Below are 15499 nucleotides of genomic sequence, written 5' to 3'. Positions count from 1 at the left end.
TGCATGTGTGCAGTCACACAGACAGACATGGCATGAGTATAGGAATCTGCTTTCTAGCCACTGATAGACCGTGTGTTAGGTCTGCACTGCTCAGATGTTAGTGTCAAAGTGCGCTGCACTCTCAACCCTGGCGGGCCCTATACAGTCAGCAGCCCCAACGCCCACTCCCATTGAGTATAAGCTGGCACCACCCTGAAATCTCCAAGCATTGAATTTGCCCATTTAATTTTCAAAAAGCATATTACTGTCACTAATTTCTGATTCCTTCAATGTGTGTGATTCTTTATAAATAATCAGACATTATTTTATGGAGATTCCACTAAGTGTTTTTTTTAGAATCTAACACATCTAAACTGCTGAGGCCATCAAGCAGCAGTAGTTTCACTTCCATTTATCCAAAATCTCTTTTGTGTCACTGATGTTCTTGGTTTTCTTCACAAAAATCTTCTACATTTCTTGTTTATTCCTATATCCCTAGGGTTAGGGTTAGGGTTAGGGTTAGGGTTAGGGTTAGGGACATGTTGTATTTCCAGGTATTGCATGCCTAGTAGAAAGCTACTTATTTTTACATTAATTTTGCTGTCCTCTAAATTGAACAATTTTATTGTTTATCGTAACTTTTGAGTTTAGATGCTTGGATTTTCTTATCTGTCAGTATGGTTAATTCTGCCTTCCCCTTTTTAGTGCCATGGATGCCATTAGAATAAGAGTAAATAGCAGCGGTATTAACACTCCATATTTTAATCTTGCCTTTGTCCTTAATCATATTAGTTCTAGTGCTTTCTCACTAATGAAATCATGCTAGTTTGGGCTTCAGATAAACATTTGAAATGACACTGATGCCAAAACATACAAATTACTTTAATCATATTGATAATGTAGCCATATATTCCTAAATTGGTGATGTTATTTTTAAAACCAGGAAAAGGTATTAAATGTAATCAACTGCCTTCTTATCTGCCTGAAATTTTCCCCTTTAACTTGTTACTGAAGTCAATAGATTCCCCAAACAAAACCACTCTTTCATCTTTAGCATGGAACCTATGAAGTTCTTGTGCTATGATATTTTTTATTTACAATTGGAATATTTTTGATATTTTATTTAGGATTTGCATAATTATTTATGAATGGAAAACTATGCAGGTTTCTTTCTAATGAGCTATCTTTTTTGACTTTGGAATTAATAGTTTCAGCTTTTTAAAGATGTTGGAGATTTGGACCCAAAGGGATTGGGAATGAAAGAAAGAGAAAAGGGAGAGTGAAAGAAAGACAGAGAGACAGAGAAAGAGAGAGAGAGAGAGAATGAGAGAGCTGGGATCAGGGGGTCTGCAAGTAGAGACTCATCAGACAACTTCACTGTTTACAAGGGGCTCTATATATACCCCAATCCACGTGGGTAGAAGCAGCAACATGCAGTTAACCATCAGCATTACTCATAGTCTAAGGAATTCAAAAAATCTTATGTCAAGGTACAAAGTTTAATTGTTCTATTTACTACATAAATGTTATCTGCTCACCTTTTCTTTCATCCTGTTTGCCAGGAACTCTTAATTACCGCATTCCTTAGGTTGCAAGTGTAGCCATGGAAACAGCAAATCTCTCCTGGGGAGACCACTGTGCCTCAGTATCCAACATAAAGAGACCTTTGTAAACTTTCCTTCTCTCTCAGTGCTTTGGATTCATTAACAGCATTTTTGGTGGCATCATTTGCTTGTAATAATCATAATACCAATGGGAAGCACAGTGTGAGCGGCAAAAAGGAACTTGGAAATTCCTTAACATTTCACATTCATGTGAGAAAAATGCAAGTGATAAAGTAGATCACCCCAGCAGTTGCATTGCACCCCAGGACCTTACCCAGGCCCTGGGGCCACCCACCGCCTGTCCCCACACAGCCCCTAGGGTCTCACCCTAGTGGTGAGACCACCACTCCTGATCCATAACTGCAATCATCTGCAGATGCATGCAAGGTGGACACAGAGTCCAGGGTTTTGAGACCAGGGCATGGAGGGGCTCCAGGTGGGAGCTAGCTGGCTGCACAGCCCTGGACCTCAGCACCTGAGCTGACCAGGGCTCTCACTAAATGCCCTGAGGTCGCTGACCACATGAGCAACTGATGTCATAATACCAGAATCTCCCCTGTAGAATGTGCACCACCCCCAGCAGAGCCAGGTGCCCTCCCCACAGGGCAGAGCTGGAGCAGGGCAAGTTGTGTCTGATGATTAACAGCCACTCTGCAATCCCTCTGCTGACTCTCCACACAGATTCCCCAACTGCACTGTCACCATAACCCCCGTTTCAGTCACAGCAGTCTGAGGCTGGACCCTAATTCACCGCAGAGGTGCCCACACTCGCCTCCTTCCATCACGAGGCCAAGTCGGTAGAGGCCCCCTTGAGTCTGGCTGGACTTGAAACTTGCATGGGTGGATGGGTTTATAATCTGTAATGGGGAATTGTAGCCTGTAAATCAGCCCTTTTTTTCACTTTTCAGCCTCTTCCTCCCTACCTGGGACTGCTGATTTCTTATTTTCTCCCATTTCTCTTCCCTCTCTACCTTAATAAATTACTGGCCTAACTCAAAAACAAACAAACAACAACAACAACAACAAACTACTATGCCCTGGGCTTTGAGGTGGCATGTTATGCAGCTGTAGCCGTGTAACCCGGGCTGTGTGTTCTGACATCGTAGGAGAGCTCCCCTTTAAGATTGTGCTCAGGGACGTGCTCTTTCCCCAGAATTCTGTTCTTTTATTGTTATATTTGATACTGATTTCATGTTCTGAGCTTTCCTCCCACATTTCACTGAGGTCTCCTTCATCAAAGACCCCCCACTGGGCTCTTGCTGGTCTCAGGCTCTGAGGTCTTAGCAGCCTGTGTCCTGTACCAATTTTCTGCCAGTTCCAGGTCTATTTCTAGCCTGGATGTGCCCGTGTCCTGTACCAACTTTTGTTTGTGCCTTTACTTGGAGATAAGCATTTGTTAAGGATCTGTTGCATTGGCAGAAGGTACAAAGAATTTTCCTAGTGGATCCTAGGGGTAATAGTGAGTGATGCCACTCCCATTTCTACCCCTTGACTCCTGGACCTGTGAATCCTGGCTATGGGAGAAACAGCACCATAGAGTGGATGCAGATTTAGAGTATATCCAGTCTCCTGGAGAAAATTGCCCCAGCCTTGCAAAGTATCGCCATCTAATTGGCACCGAAATTGAGTCTTCAAAAGGCCATTCCCCTGAGTTATCAGTCCAGCTGCTTCAGGATGATGGGGAACATGATAAAACCAGTGAATTCCATGAGCATGTGACCATTCCAGCACACGGTTTACTGTGGTGTGGGCTCCTTGATCAGAAGCAATGCTGTGTGGAATACCACGGCAGGGGATAAGACATTTGGTAAGTCCACGGATGGTAGTTTTGGAAGAAGCATTGAGTGGAGGGAACACAAACCCATATCTGAAGTATGTGTCTATTCCAGTTAAAACAATTCACTGCCCCTTCCATGATGGAAGTAGTCCAATGTAGTCAACCTGCCACCAGGTAGCAGGCTGGTCACCTCAAGGAATGGTGCCATATCAGGGGCTGAGCGTGGGTCTCTGCTACTGGCAGGTTGGGTGCTCAGCAGTGGCTGTAGCCAAGTCAGCCTTGGCAAGGGGAATTCTGTGTTGCTGAGCCCATGCATAACCTCCATCCCTACCCCCATGGCCACTTTGTTCATGAGCCCATTGGGCAATGATAGGAGTGACTGGGAAAAGAATCTGAGCATTAGCCACAGAGCAGGTCATCTTATCCACTTGATCATTATAATCTTCCTCTGCTGAGGTCACCCTCTGGTGAACATTCACATAGGACAAAAATATTTTCAAGTTTTTTGCCCCCTCAAAAAGATCTTTCCATATACCTCTTCCTCAGACCTCTTTGTCACCCATTTTACAATTGTGTTCTTTCCAAGTCCCTGGCCAAATCATTGGTGACAGCCCACAAATCAGTGTACAAATGCACCTCTGGCCATTTCTCCTTCTAAGCAAAATGAGCAGGCAGGGACACTACTCAAAGTCCTGCCTCCTGGGAGGATTTGCCCTCACCACTGTCCTTCAGGGACATCCCAGAAAGGGGCTGCAGTGCTGCAGCTGTCCACTTTCAGTTAGTGCCTGCATATCACAAAGAACCATCTGTGAATGGGGCCTGAGATATTTTCATCTTTAGACAACTGAATTTAAAACTCCCCAGGAGGCCATACCTGTGGGTTGGAAGAAAAGGTAATGTGGCAGGGGTAGGACCATGGCCATTTGGGCCATTCCTTATGTAATTTACTGGTGCCTTCAGGACCTGCTTGAGCCTGATCTCATGTGTCCCAATTCCATTTGGTGATGAGGTGCTGCTGTGTCCAGGTCCACAACATTAAAGTCACATTAAAAAGACCATTATGCTATTCATGAATATACCATATTTCTCCACTTGCTTGGGTCTTATGTAATGTCCACCATTAAGGGGTTTTTTTTGTTTGTTTTTTTAAACTTTTTTTTTAAAGATTTATTTTATTTATTTCTCTCCCCTTACCCCACCCGCCAGTTATCTGTTCTCTGTGTCTTTTTGCTGCGTGTTTTTCTTTGTCCACTTCCGTTGTTGTCAGCGGCACAGGAATCTGTGTTTCTTTTTTTGTTGCATCATTTTCTTGTGTCAGCTCTCCGTGTGTACAGTGCCATTCCTGGGCAGGCTGCACTTTCTTTCACGCTGGGCAGCTCTCCTTACAGGGTGCAATCCTTGCACATGGGGGTCCCCTATGCGGGGACACCCCTGCATGACAGGGCACTCCTTGCATGCATCAGCACTGCGCATGGGCCAGCTCCACATGGGTCAAGGAGGCCTGGGGTTTGAACCGCAGACATCCCATGTGGTAGGCGGATGCCCTAACCACTGGGCCAAGCCCACTTCCCATCATTAAGTTTTATAATTTTCTGTTATATCTTAACTATCTTTTAAGAAATATTATCAGGTACCTTATATTTTTGTTGTCATTTTTATGTTTAATTAGCATATTAATTAGGAAAGTGATTAATATTGATATATTGATCATAGTGCCAGCATCTTTTTAAAGCCTTATATATATATATATTTTAGGGTAGGCAAGGTAGTAAAGAGTTTATTAAGAAATGAGAAAAAAAAATACACAACTCCGTTCATGTGCAGGCATGCTTCAGGGTGAGACGTGCACGTGGGGCCCCAGGTTAGGCCTTTTTAAGACCTTTCCTCCTTCCCTTTCCAAATATTGTGGAGGGGCCCAGCTGTTTGCTGGTCTGATTGGTTGCCCCATCTGTTAGCTCTCCGGGGACAGTGGCAAGGCCTTTTGTTTGGAGGTATCTGGGACCAATAAGGAATATTGGAATTATCCAGGGCTTCTCCTTGATCCTGGAAAGAGTTCCAAATGGCACCTCATGGCCAGGTCTCAGTGGGGTCTTTCCAGCTTTGTTCTTAGTAGGAGCTTCCCTCAGGAGGGCTTCTGGGTGTGGTCTCATGACCATGTTCTCTGCTGGGTCTCAGCTGTCTTCCCTCTTTCCCTATACTAACCTGCCTCAACTCCCCTCTCGGAGTTTACACCTTTCTTTTTAAAAAAATTTTTAAGAGTTACCAGGGGTTGAACCCAGGACCTTGTACACAGGAAGCAGGTGCTCAAGCACTGAGCTACATCCCACACCTTATTCTTACCAGGGAGCTGAAGGGTGATGGTCATTCTTCCGTAGCTGCTTCCTGCTGCTTAGGGGCAGTAAAGCCTGCCTGACAGGATGTAAAACTCTCCAGCTATTCTATTGAGATTCAGGGAAGATGGGTCCAGCACTGTGGTTGAAACTAGATGAAATCCCTGCATGACAAATACCTTGTTCTTGAAGGCATTAATTCTGGAAGAAGTGAACTCAGAATCTAAGATACCTGGTCCTACTAAAAGGATAAGGAAGATGGTGGTGAGCAGGCCCCAAAAGGGGGCCAGCCATGATGCACTGGACCATGAGAGTGAGCAAGGCCAGGTGCCGTCAGGGCTGTTTCCTCCCGAAGTTGATGGGAAACAGCATTTTTCTTTTACTTCTTTTATGCTGCTGGTTAACTCCAGGGAGAGATGGTGGTAGACCTTGTAGGTTTGGTATGAACTGCAAACCCTAGTCCCATGGCAGTGGTTATGCCTAGGACAGCTAGAGAGTTAAGAAGAGAGGCACTGCCCTGGACATAAACACACAAAGACAGGACAGACAACAAGACAAACATATGGCAAGCAAAATAAAGGCCGTACTTAGGAGAGTCATTCCTTTATCTTATAGGCATGTTCATTAACTACTTAGAAAATGAATTAACTTTACCAGGACATTTAACATGTCCAATATCCCTCTGCCTATGATCTAGAATAGGAGAGATATTACCATATTCATCAGGTAAATAGGTTCAGCACTTAATACTAGTTAATATACAAGTTCCTCTTTGAGCTGCAGTTAATAGATCTAAGCTCCAGGTTTGCAACACCATACTTGCTGTCTTTCCATGGAGCACACCATAAACCAATTGTGTTGGTTTAAGTTCTGCTTACATCACTCTGGCAATTATTGCTCCACTTGATATATCCTTTACACAACCAGCATGTCACAGCACAGTTGATCCTAGAGAAAAGTTAAGAAGGGAAGGCTCTAGTGTCTCACTGGACTGGTACGTAGTAACCTTTGGCACTATGAAACAGCCAGTCTAGAGACAATGTCCATTGTACATCTGGCCATATCAAGCCATTGCCAGGTGCTGCACAAGTCTGAAACAGCAATGTACTTTTCACCTACTTCAAGAGCATGTCCAGAGAAGTGATAGATACTTTTGTTTTAGGGATCACAGTGACTGATTTAGCCAATAACTCAAATAGAGAGGCACAATGCAAGGTATTTGGGCCTGGTTTGAATGCCCAAGAGAGTTTGACAGCACTGAAGTGTATCTCTTTTAATTTTTATGCACTTTCTAAATACTTCCAATGCAGTTTATCACATATTAAATGGACTTAATTATTTAGTACTTTACTTTTCACTTTTAATTTTTTACCATGATTACATTAATTAATAGATATTTCATTTTAACAGTATAGAAAAAACTACTTTCTCCATTGTTTTATGAAAACTTAGAATTCCCAATGGAATCAAGATGATCCCCACCACCACCACTTTAATGTGTAGATTGAGGAGGCCTCTGACATAAAACTTTATATTTCCTAATGATTTTGTTTGTAGGTTGATTTTGTGCTCTATTTAATCTACGAATTATTACAGTTTTCCATCACCTTTCCGTTCTAAGGAATGGAACTTGCTCCCTTTCTTTCCCTCCTGTGCTGTCTAGGACTTCCATCCAACATGCATTCAACAGAAGCATTAGGTTTGGCCTCCTCGACTTACACCATGCTTCTAGCCTTCCCCATTAAGGCTGACATTTGATCTGGGGTTTGTAAGGCCCTAAGTTTCTGATTCTGAAAGGGCTATAACAAGCACAGTAACCTAAATGCAGCATTTCCACTGACAGACCATTGTGAGGAGCCACTGACCTCTGCCCTGCCACCATCATCCTTCAGCAGCTCCTCGGAGCTGTCCAGCAGCCACAGTCCTGGGTTTGCAAGACTTAATCGAAGAGACGGTGAGTCTACTTGTTAACGCTTATCATGGTGAAACTGATTACTTTTCAGCAATTTTGCATTTATATTGATAAAATATTATTTTCACTGCACAGAAAGTGAAATTGCAAATAAGTATTTACACAGATTTCCTGAAATGCTTGTTTGAAATTTATAGTGCATAAATATTACCTCACTGTTGGTCACCATGTCTGGCAATACTAGTTTCTGTTGCTGAACACTGTGGAATGGAGAAAACTGCACATTTAAATGTTTCATGGATCATTTCAGCATGCAAATATTTTAAATGCCATTGGATATACCTAGTTCTTTACTGTATCTTGGAAAATATTTTTTATATCACAGTATTGAATTTTTATGGGTATGGTGGCTTTGATTAATCATTCTTTTATTTCAAGCAGAACAAAGAAGTTGAATGGTATATCAGATTCCTGTTGCTTCTGTTACCATGAACTTAGTAGCTTAAAACACAAATTCATTCTGTTATTGCTCCAGAGGTCAGAGATCAGCAGTGAGTCTCACTGGGCTGAGAACAGGACATCACAGGGTTGCCTGCCTGGTGGAGGCTTCACATCAGAGGCCCCACATTTTAGGGCCCCATGTTCTTGGCTCAAGGTTCCTTTCTCCTCCCTCAAACCAGCTGTGGCTGGTGGGCTCTTTCTCAAGGTACCATCTCTCTGCTACTTGACCCCCTGAATAACTCAGGAGAATCTTCCATCTCAAGGTCAGCTGATTAGCAGCCTTAATTGCATCTTGATATGCGGCACAGCACATTCACGAGCTCCAGGATTCTGATGTGGACATCATTGGCCATTACTCTGCCCACCACAGAAGGTTAGAAAAGCACTTAAATTCCTCTTCTTATCCCATTAGGTAATGGAAACTCAGTGCTGAGTTCACCACCCATGAAGATTTTCCTGTTTATACCTTTGAACTCTTCTATCCTAGGGATGTCTGCTTGCAAGCCTATGTTGAAAAATAAGTGCAGAAAATGGATTCTTGCTCTAGAGAAATAAAAAAGCCATTGGACTTTATAAACTTTGGGAAGGGTAACACAGTAATCCCTGTCATGCAATACTAAGGCCAAAAGTCTGTGCACAAATTCCAGGGAAAGAGAACTAGAAATACTTATACAGAGAATATTTGGAGCAATGACAGCCACATAAAGAAGACCCTAGTAACATGTATTATGTGCTTTGCCCCATTTTATGTCATCTCCTTCTTTATGAACTCCTTGACTTCTTTAGTGCTGTTTCTCAGCATTTAACAACATTCACTGTAGTGTGCATTGGACAACAAGAAGAAGACACACTTTATTTCCAATTTTTCAGTTATTTTAAATTTTTGTTAGCTAAATTAATAGATGGCTACCTCACACAAGTGCTTATAGCAATATAGACATTTAAATGTTATCACACTCATTTTGGATTTATTTAAATTTTAATTTAAATTTAATTTCAGTATTTCAGTAGATAAGATTAGCTGATGAAGTGACATGAGCTATGTGGGTACACAACCCTCTAGCATCTGTGCTGGAGAGCATGTACCAAGAAGAACCCCTATGCCCCATGCAGGGAATATTTAGGTGCTTGTTAACAATAGCATAGTGAGGTTTACATCCTGTTTGACTGGCTTTGTCATGTATATAATCACTTCTTCCCTTTGCACGTGGTTCTCAGCAGCAAGCAGGAAACTTTGGTTATATACAGGGCAGGAGCCACAAGCCTGGCTTCTGTAGTCTCCTTCCAGGGCCCACCAGGCCTGCCTTCCTGAGACACTGTAACCCAAGGGCATTATAGGGAGGGCAGGTGACCCTGTGCACAACTGCCAAGGACCACTTAATTCTACCACTGCTTCCTCATCAGCAGCCATCCAGCAGCCTCTGCACCAAGCCTCCTGATGCCTGAGTGATGGCTGAGTGCACCGAGATACAGGGCTCATGACCAAAGGAGAAAGATCCACATGACTACAGGGCTCATGAGCACATAAGGAAAATCCACCTGATTACAAAGCTCATGACCACAGGGAAAATTCACCATGTAACAGGGCACATGACAACATGGAAAATCCACTGATTACAAGATTCATGACCATGGCAGAAAACCTACCATATTACAGTGCTCAAGAGTACAAAAGGAAAATCCATCTGATTAAAGATCTTATGACAACAGAAGGAATACTTACCTGATTACAGAGCTTGTGAAAATAGGGGGAAAGCAACCAAATTAAAAGGCTCAGGCCACAGGGAAAATCCACCCGAAAACAGAGCTCATGACCATGGAGGAAAATCCATTTGATTACAGACTCATGACTAAAGGGAGAATATCCACATTACTACAGGGCTTATGACCACTAGAGAACATCCACATGATACAAGGATCATGATCACAGTGGCAAATCCCCTTGATTACAGGGCTGATAACCACAGTGGAATATACACCTGTTGATAGGACTCATGACCACCACAGAAAATCTACCTGATTACAGGTTCATGACCACAGGAAGAAAATCCGTCTGATTATATATAAAGCTCATGACCAGGAAGCAGACTTGGCCCAGTGGTTAGGGTGTCCGTCTACCACATGGGAGGTCTGGGGTTCAAACCTGGGGCTTCCTTGACCCGTGTGGAGCTGGCCCATGCACAGTGCTGATGTGCGCAAGGAGTGCTCTGCCGCACAGGGGTGTCCCCCGCGTAGGGGAGCCTCATGCACAAGGAGTGCACCTGGTAAGGAGAGCCGCCCAGTGTGAAAGAAAGTGCAGCCTGCCCAGGAATGGCAGAATGGCGCCGCACACATGGAAAGCTAACGCAGCAAGATGACGATGCAACAACAACAGAAGTGGACAAAGAAAGAACATGTAGCAAATAGATGCAGAGAACAGACAACTGGGGTGGGGGGAGGGGAAAGGGAGAGAAATAAAAATAAATAAATCTTTTAAAAATAAATAAATAAATAAATAAAACTCATGACCAAGGAGGAAAATCTTCATGATTGAAGGACTCATGACCAAAAGATGAAAAGCCATGTGATTAAAGTGCTCTTGACCACAGGGGAGAATCCACCTGATTACAGGGCTTATGAACACAGGGGAAATCTAACTGATAACAGGGCTCAAGACTTCATTGGAAAATCCATGTGATGTCACGTCTCATGATCTCAAGAAATGTCTACCAAGTTACAGAGCTCAAGAACACAGGGTAAAATTCACCAGAGTACAGGGCTCATGAGCACAGAAAGAAAATCCACCAGATTGCAAGACTCATGACCATGGTAGGAAACCCACCTGATTATAGGGCTCACGACCACTGGGGAAAATCCACCAGACTACAGGGTTCATGTCCACAAGAAGAAAATCAACATCATTACAAGGCTCATGACAAGGCTTATGACCTAGGGGAAAGTCCCTGACAACAGAGCTCAAGACCTCACTGAAAAATCCACATGATCTCACCTGATTACAGAGGGCTTATGATCACAGGGAAAAATCCACTGAATTACAAGTCGCATGAGTATGGAGGAAAATCCACCTGATTACTGTCTATATGACCATGGGTTAAATTACACTTCATTACAGGTCTCTTGACAGATAAAAAAAAACAACCTGATTATATCACTAATGATGACTAGGGAAAATCCACCAGATTACAGGTCTCATGACCATTTGAGAAAATCCATCTGACTCCAGGGCACAGGACCACAAGGCAATTTCCTCCTCATTACAGGGGGAAATCTACCTGATTTCAGGGCTCAAGATCACAGGGAAAATCTACCTGATTGCAGGGCTCTGACCACCAGGGAAAATCCACCTGGTTACAGGGCCATGAACACAGACTAAAATCCAACTGATAATAGGGCTCAGGACTTTAGGAGAAACTTCATGTGATTACAGGGTTCATGACCATAGGAGGAAAATCCACTTGATTACTGGGTTTATGACAACAGAAGGAAAATTCACCTGACTAAGTGCTCAGGAACATGGTGGAAAACCCAACTGATTGTAGGATTCATGACCCCAGGGGAAAATCTCCTCATTCCTGAACTCATGAACACCATAGAAAACTTAATAGATTACACAGTTCATGGCCACAGGGAAATCCCACTGGAATAAGGGCTCATGACCACAGGGGGAAATCCACTTGATTGCAGGTCTCATGACCCCAGTCAGAAACCCATCTGATGTCAGGGTTCATTACCACAGGGGGAAATTCACTTTATTACAGGGCTCGGTAGCATAGGGAAAATTCACCTGATCACAGGACTCATGACCATAGCTGACAATCCACAGAATACACATCTCATGAGCACAATTGGCAAATCTACCTGATTACAGAACTCATGACCACAGGAGGAAAATTCATCTCATTATGGGCTCATGACTGCAGGAAAAAATCCACCTGATATAGGGATCCTGACCATAAGGAAGAACCTACCTGATTACAGGGTCATGGTCACAGAGGAAAATCTGACTGTTTATAAAACTCATATGCACAGGAAGAAAATCCACCTGATTACAGGGATCATGTACACTGGGAAATCCACTTGATTACAAGGCTCAGGAGCACAAGAGGAAAATCCACCTGACAGGGCTCATGACCATGGTCAAAAAACCATCTAATTTCAAACTTCATGACTGCAGAGGGGAAATCCACCTTTTTAAAGGGCTCAGAAACCCAGGAGAAAATTCCACTTTTTACCGGGCTCATGACAATGGGGGAGAATTCACCTGATTATAAGAGTCAGGTGCACAGAGGGATAACCCACCTGATTATAAGGATCATGACTGCTGGGGAATATTCACCTGATTATAAGGCTCAAGACCACAGGAAGAAAACATACCTGATTACACAGTTCATGGCCTCAGGGTGAATAGCCACCTGATTGTAGGGTTCATGAGCACAGAGAAAATTCCACCAGTTTACAGAGCTCATGAATGCAGGAAGAAATCCACACAATTACAGGGCTTATTACCACTTGGAAAAATCCACTTGATTACAGGGCTTATGACCACAGGGGTATATCAATCTGAAACAGGAATTGTGACCTCAGGGAGAATCTACCAGATTGCAGAACTCATGACCACATGGTCAAAATCCACCTCATTACAAGGCTCATGAGAATAAGAGGAAAATCCACCTGATTATAAGACTAATGGCCACAGGGGGAAATCTACCATATTATAGAGTATATGATGACAGGTGAAATTCCACCTGATTACAAGACTCATGACTACAGGAGAAAATCCACCTAATTACAGGGCCCATGACCTCAGGGGGAAATCCAAGGAAAATATACCTGATTATACAGGTCATGACCAGAAGAGAAAAATCCACCTGATTTCCAGGGTTCATGACAGAAAGGGGGAAATCCACCTAATTACAGGGCTCTTAACCACAGGGGAAAATCCACCAGATTAAAGGATTCATAGGCCCGCAGGAAATCCTCCTGCTTACAAGTCTCTTGATCACAGTGGAAAATCTACCTGCTAGCAGGACTCATGATAACAGGAAGAAAATCTACCTGAGTAGGGCTCATGATCTTGGGGTAAATCCCACCTGATTACAGAGCCATAACCACAGGGGAAAATCCACCTGATTACAGAGCTCATGACCTCAGTGGAAATCCACCTATTACAAGGATTCATAACCTCAGGGTGAAAACCCAATTAATTACAGGACTCATACTACAGGGGAATGCCACCTGATTTCAAGGCTCATGAGAATAAGAGGAATGTCCACTTGATTAAAAGGCTCATGAGCTCATGAGAAAAATCCAGCTGATTCCAGGGCTCATGACCACAGAGGCAAATCCACCTGATGATTATGGGCTCATGAGCACAGGAATAAACTCCAGCTGATTATATCTAATGAGTATAGGAGGAAATATATTGATTACAGGGCTCAAGATCACAGTATGAAATCCACCTGTTTCCAGGGTTCATAAGCACAGGAGGAAAATCCACTTGATTACAGAGCTCATGAGCACAGGATAAACTTAATAACGTTTCTTATCAGAAATATGCTCATATAAGCTATTATGCAGGCTCAATTTGGGTGTCCTTTCTTTAAATGACATTTATTTGAGCTCCATTCCATCTCAATTTTGTATATATCTCCTAAGTGGATTAGAGTTTTCCCTGGTACACAAATGCCAGATTAGGTTCAAGCCTCATTCTAGTGCTTTTCCTGAAGTGAAGCTGGATTCATCCAAAACTGCCACAGAAAAGGGACATGTTTGTGCCAATAAAATACAGTCAAAGAAGAAATATCTTAGGAAAGTTTAGTATTCTTTCATATTTGAGTCCTAATATTTTACTCATTTTATAAATATGTATCATTCTTCATTTGAAAATAAAGTAAAAGAAGATTTTATTTCAATCAATGTTTTCACAGGTTGTACAATGAAAAGAGGTAGCATTTAAGTCACTAAATTTATCTTCAGTTTACCATATAAGTCTAGCAAATGAATAATTTATAGACTCGTCATTGCCTGGGTAAAACCTTATTTCCCACTAATTTACACAAGCATCAGGAGTCTCCATCAGAGGAAATAATTTTAATTCTTTATTTTCCTACAGCTCATAATGAAGCAAGATATCAACCTTAATGAATTTCATTTGCATGTTATTTAAGCTTAAAATGGTCCATTTTAATTATCTTTTACTTGCTAATTCATTGTTTTTAATTAGTTTTTAATTTTTCTCCTTATGGTAGCCTGCAGCCTACACAAAAGAACTGCAAATTGAGAGTGAGTTATTGAATGCTAGAGAGTGTTTCTATTGTTTTAACATTTCTCATTAGATTTTGATCAGGCTGTGAAGGATGGCTAGACAAGAGATCTGCACATGAGTAACTATTCCAATAAATAAATTTCCCAGAGTCAGAAGCACATAAAGCACATAAAGGCCTTTTTCCCACCATATGGGAGCCTCATAGTCAAAGAAGGAGCTGTTGGAAAACAAGCAATTTTCTAATTAGACAGCTTACAGCTTTTGCATCCATGATCTGGGGTGAAGTTGAGGCAAATTGTGACTATAATTAACCCCTGCAGGTGGAAAATGGGGCAGGGCAGCATGACCTCAGCTGTCCACTGGGAAAGCAGCAAATGCTGGGACTATAACTAACCCCCACAGGTGGAGGAGAGCAGGAGGGTGTGGCAGTGTGACCCCTGGCTGTCCACTGGGAGAGCAGCAAATGCTCTTGGAGGCTGGTGTCCTTGGGTACCTCAACCCCTTCATGCACTGAATGCTTCCATCAGGCTGCTGGAGTCACTACACTGTCAACAGAGCAACTCGACAGAGGGAATTCAATTTGTCCATGAGAGATCTCATAGCTTGGGAAGAATAACCCAACATCACCCAATGCCAATAGCAATGCATCAGTGGCAGCACCAGCCGAGTGATACGGGGCTGGACTGTCTCTTCCTTTATCCATTGATTGCCTAAGTGGAATGAAGGTATAACTTGGTCCCTAAATAAAATGTATTGGTCTTTTACCAGAAGTGATGTAGTTCACCTGACTCCAGGAACTATTAGATGCTGAAATTGTTTCAGGATGAAAGCAACAGAGCAGGACACAATGCGAGGAGGCTGGTGAAATGGTTTAACCTATACCCACGAGGCTTCTTTATGTACTTGTTTGCACATTCAGCAAAGGAAAAAGAGGAGAAACATTTTGTTGTACAAGATTATTGCACAGCTCCTTCCACAGCCAACACATGGCTTTTGCTACTGCTCTTTTGTCTACTGAAGAGGGTAAAATTTTCTCTTTAGGCTAAAAAGGGGGAGCTAGATGGCCCTCTGTCCATCTCACAGCCCCTGTGCTGGGATGCTGGGTCCTCTGGTGGAAGAACTGGCTTTCCC

This window comes from Dasypus novemcinctus, chromosome 6, assembly GCF_030445035.2.
Source record: "Dasypus novemcinctus isolate mDasNov1 chromosome 6, mDasNov1.1.hap2, whole genome shotgun sequence".
NCBI classification, from domain to species: Eukaryota; Metazoa; Chordata; class Mammalia; order Cingulata; family Dasypodidae; genus Dasypus; species Dasypus novemcinctus.
This window is presented reverse-complemented; position numbering follows the sequence as displayed.